This window comes from Suncus etruscus, chromosome 7 (assembly GCF_024139225.1).
Source record: "Suncus etruscus isolate mSunEtr1 chromosome 7, mSunEtr1.pri.cur, whole genome shotgun sequence".
In the NCBI taxonomy this organism is placed as follows: Eukaryota; Metazoa; Chordata; class Mammalia; order Eulipotyphla; family Soricidae; genus Suncus; species Suncus etruscus.
Window position 1 is genome coordinate 86,924,446 of NC_064854.1, and position 5,199 is coordinate 86,929,644.

Consider the following 5,199-nt stretch of genomic DNA (forward strand, 5'->3'; position numbering starts at 1 on the left):
AACAAAAAAAATCTACTGACTCCTTGACTTTCCTGACTGGCTATTATTCCCCTATCCCACAATTGCTGGCAACATCCTGTCCAGCCATCAGCACCAAGTGGACTGGGCAACACAAATGCTGTGGCTCATCCATGTACCTGGAAGTATCTCCAATGTCCCTAAAATCCCACATCAGCCAGTGGGTTCCAAGAAGCCCATCAGAGGAAGAGCATCCTTTCACCTTCCTTCAAAAGGCTATGGATAAAAATAGCCATGACCTGCTCAGCCACTTGCTAAGCCAGTTGGAATGGTGGCACTATAATATAATACCCAGCTATCAACCCTAAATAAAGATGTTCCCCCAACTTCCTCCTTCCTTAAACCTTTTCTTTTGATATGTGAAAGCTCACTAGATAGGTACTTTTGTCTCACCTTCCCCCTCCTGGTGGATGGGTTTTGGTATAATAAAAAAAAAGTTAGTTTTGGCTTGGCATTCAGAGATACCTCCAGGTGCATACTGGCTTCATGGCTCTCTTTTGACTGGCTTGGCTTATTATTTCTTCACCACTACTCTACTTTTTCAGACCCATTAGCCTAAGGGGTTAGAAACAAGGCAAGGGGGTGAACTCAGAACTTGTGGATGATAATTTTACAGGAGGTGGAGAGTCCATAGACAAAATGACTCCACCTTAATCCTGGGCCAGCCAGCATGTGACCCAGGTAACAGAATTCTATAGTATACATGAGAGCAGCCCACTAGTATGGCAGGTAGCACAATGATCCTGGTCTCCTTTAGCTTCCCTTACCCCATCCTCCATTGTCTCATTCCAACTCCCATCTGTGCTATCTCTAATACTTTCTTTCTGGGTCCATTTGTCTGAGAAGGCAGCTGAAATGGAGACTGTGACCTTCCTTAGATGGGCCATTCAATACTCATTTTCTTATCTTTGCCAAAGATGGGTGATAAAATCTGACACCAAGGGCCCTGTGGGCATCATTGAATGCTGGAGACTCGATGAACCCAAATCACATCTCTGCAGTCCTCTGCTGTGATGCCAGCCATTATCCATGGTGGATTAAAGATTCCCTGAATCTATACTTCCCTAAGCCTGATTGTGTTTCAGTGGCATGAGCCCCATGGAATCCAATCGAATAGATATGCCTTCATCTTACTCTGTGCCACTGTAGTCAGTGAGGATTGATTGCATCAGCAGTCCCAACTCAGGCATGAACACATCTAAACTTTTGTCAGTAGGGACCAGCAAATACCAACCATACCAGCTCAATGGACAGACCTTTGCTTTCCTCCATGCAGAATATAAGAGTCTACACTTTCACCTTGGTAACTCAACCAACCAGACCCCAAACTTAGAGCTTTTTGCACTTGTTAAGGAATAAAATAAGTCACCCTGCCTCACACTATTAAATACTCTTCTATTGTATTTGCTTCGTGAAAACTCCTCTCCAATGAGGGAAGCAGTGAGTTATATACCAGAGAGTCAGCACAGAAATGAATCTAAAGCAAGCATGTTGAGAGACAAATATTGCAAAATTGTGTACTTTCTGAGAAAGCCTTTCAGCAAGTCTTGGAACGAGTGGCTTTGGTGGGCTTGGCAAATTCTCTTAGAACAGCAGTAAATGAATTTTATCACACAAGTCAAAGAAAATATGCTTGTTTGGCACAAAACAGTCGACAAGAGGGTGGCAATGATTCACCTTGACTATGGGGAAAGGTTTTGGAAAGAATAGAAATGATAAGTAAAGAACTTATATTTGAAAGCATTTAAGAAGCAATTATAGACAATGAAGAGTAAAAAAACGATAAAGCAGTAAGCACATGGAAGCTTATGAATAACAATAAGACTTGTTCAGGTAATCACAGGCTACAGCAGAGTTGCCAGAGTAGAGTTCTCTGTCAATATTACAGAGAAGGACAAATACATTTTGCTTAGCTCTTTGAAGAATAAATCTACATGTGTATTTTATCACCCCTACAAAAGAATAAAAAGGCACACTTAGTAAGCAAGCTAGGGTTTTATGGTCCTAATCAGGGTCAAAATTTTAACAGTGACCCACTGCTAAACCAGAGAAAGGGTCCAGCATAGTAATAGCTTTAGTTAAAAGGCAGAATTCTCCTGAGCTGGTACAATTTCCCCACAAATACATTACGCTTACATTGTATTTGGAGCTTAAATTACCAAGACTAAACAACAAATGCTCCTAGCAAGACTAGTTCATATTGTCTTGGGTTATAAATTTTTTCAGAAAAGGAGGTCTCTAATCTACTGTTTGTCTGGTTTTACATTTGGGAGTATGCCCTTTTTCATTGACCTTGAAAGGGATATCCCAATCTTCAGTAATCACTTCAGAAACAGTTAAGCAAATGTACTGCTCTGGATATACGGATGTAAGTAGTCTTCATCTCTGAGGACTCAGGGCATTCTATTAGATACACAAGATGTTGTTTAATGCACAAGAGATTGTTTCTCAGAGTCAAATGTCATTGCTTAAAGCCAACTGCTGTTTTGTTCTTTGGACATCATGCTTGTAAGAACATCTTCATACCAAGGAGTTCAGGTTGTGTTTGAAATTGTTTGCTTTCCCACAATTTTCTTCAAGAGAGCTGAGAAGCAAGGGTCTGGGAGGCAGTCTTAGGGCCAGAGTGCCCATCTTTCCCTACAGCACCTAGAGCCCACTCTACCACGGCTGAGAAGATGATTGAAGGTCAGAGAGGATTTAGGATTTGCTTTCACTTTCTTTTTTTTTTTTTGGTTTTTGGGTCACACCCGGCAGTGCTCAGGGGTTACTCCTGGCTCCACGCTCAGAAATCGCTCCTGGCAGGCACAGGGGACCATATGGGATGCCGGGATTCGAACCAATGACCTTCTGCATGAAAGGCAAACGCTCCACCTCCATGCTGTCTCTCCGGCCCCTTGCTTTCACTTTCGCAATCAACTGTTTTGAACTTGCATCACTACTTTTCAGTCCTTACCAGAACCCTGCTCTGAGGAGCTGAGGACCTGTGACAAAGCACCAGGTAGCCACAAATACAATGATAGCAAGGGGATCCCACCCCCCCCCCAAAAAAAAAGATCCCAGTGAAATTCTGCAAAGCAGGGGCTGGACTGGGAGATGGGTGCTCTTTCAAGACTATCCCCTCCTTTAAAGATATCATCACTATTAAAATGCCCATATTGCACAACAAATGCAACTTTTACTTATTTGCCTGTTTTTGACATTATGTGGCTAAGGAAAACTCCTTTAAAACTCTTTTTTGTTTCCCCGTTTCACCCCTTTATTCCATCCCAGATGGGGTTGGGGCACTAATCATCATCCTCTGCCGCGAAGGAGAAGGGGGTGAACCGGTAGCTGATGCCCACGTAGAACTTGTTCTGGAACTCCACCCAGTGAAGGCGCAGGGCGTGCAGAAAGGCCTAGAGCCCCTCCATTACCAGCAGGATGGTCACAGTGAGGATGGCGAAGGCAGCAAACACAGGCACCAGTGCCATGGCCTCCACTCCCATTTGACGCCCCAGACCCAGGCCCACACTCATCACCATCGCCCATAGTACCTCCGACAGCTGGGCGTGGGCCAGGCTTAGGGCCCAGAGGTGCAGGTAGGAGTCTGTGTTGGACACGCAGCCCAGGCAGAACTCGATGGTGTGCATGGCCTGGAGCATGAACACCTCCGCCAGGACAAACTCCTCTTCCGAGTCTCCCAGGCTCCCAGCCTGCTCCTCGTCACAGCCCAGGCATCCAAGAGCCTCATCCTATCCCTCAGCCCCTCTCCAGCGAGCTTCCGTGTCCAGTGCCAGTGCCGCCGGTACAGGAACAGGGGCGTCCCAAGCAGCAAGACGGGCACTGTGACCAGGGCCAGGACCACCAGCGTGGACTGCACTACCCTCTGGTCCTAGAACAGCGGCTGGTTGGTCGGGCTGGTGCTGAAGAGGAACATGTTGATAAAAATGGATGAGGATGCTCAGGGCGATCGCTGTGTCTGCTGCCGTGATGGTCAGCCACTTGTAGGTGATGAAGAGGCCCAGGAGGAAGATCAGCTCGGGCACTGTCTCTAGCAGCACACTGTGCTGCTGGCCAAAGTGCATGTGGTTGAAAATGCCCAGGACCACCCCGAAGGCCATGTGAGTCACCCCCAGGATCACCGATATCTTCATCTTGAACGAGTTGAGGAAGCTCAGGTGGTTGATGGCCAAGCTCCAGATGGGGTCGATGCCAAAAGGGTAAGGCCCCAAGAAGACGCCAGAGATATTGGGGTCCAGGCTGAGCACTGGGCTCTGAGCCAGGAATGGGTCACTCCAATCTGACTGGTTGGCCATAGCCGCCAATCTCCAGCCTGAGGGGAAGATGGCCAGTGCTAGGCTGAAGCAATCATTGTAAACGAAGCCTGGTATAGACGGAGAAGAGACCCATGAGCAGGAGCAGGTAGCGGCGGGAAGAAGGTCCTCCAGATCTCGTCTGCGCCTTCTTCACATACGGATGGTTCTCGGCCAGCACCATGGCCAGGGCAAAGAGGAACATGAGCAGCCCGTGACCCACTTCTCCGAACATGACAGCAAAGAGGAAGGGGAAGGTGATGATAGTGTAGGGTGTTGGGTTGACCTCCTGGTAGCATAGCGTCCATAATGCCCCGGAAGCTGGTGGTGAAGCAGTTGGTGCAGATGAGCGTGGGGGGCACGTCCGGGCAAGGCAGGCGATGGGCCAGGGCGCTCACACCCTCTTCAGTCGAGCTGTCCCGCAGAGCCCCCTGCAGGGTGGGCAGGTCCTGCACAGCGCACCAGCCCTCTGCGATGAGGCACTTGTGCGTGTTGCTCAGGCTGCACTGGTTGAGCACCAGGTACACGGCCTTCATCTTGAGCACCTGAGTCTGCCAGGGTGGCAGCAGCCATTTTCCTGTGGCCCTGCTCTTTGTGCAGGAATTCTTACAGACTGAGGAGAACATACTCCAGACAATTCTTAAAAGTTATCCTTCTTTTCCTTTGTAAAGTGACATTAACAAAGTGTATTTTCAGACATTTATTCAAAATTCGCCTATTAATTTATAATTTAATGGTTCTATGTTTGATTTGGAACCTCCATTTTCCAAATATTCTGAGAGGCTCAGAATCCACAAGTTTATGCTAAGAGCTTGGGGACTGAGCTGGACAGGAACCCGCCCTCACACACTACTTAAAACACCCCAATATACAGCAGAATTTGGCTGGA

At 47.4% G+C, this 5,199-nt stretch overlaps 1 pseudogene; it reads right to left on the bottom strand.

Annotated features, from left to right (window-relative positions):
• Positions 1 to 3,255: 3,255 nt before the first annotated feature.
• Positions 3,256 to 4,873, bottom strand: LOC126013734 (V-type proton ATPase 116 kDa subunit a 3-like; annotated as a pseudogene).
• Positions 4,874 to 5,199: the final 326 nt, after the last annotated feature.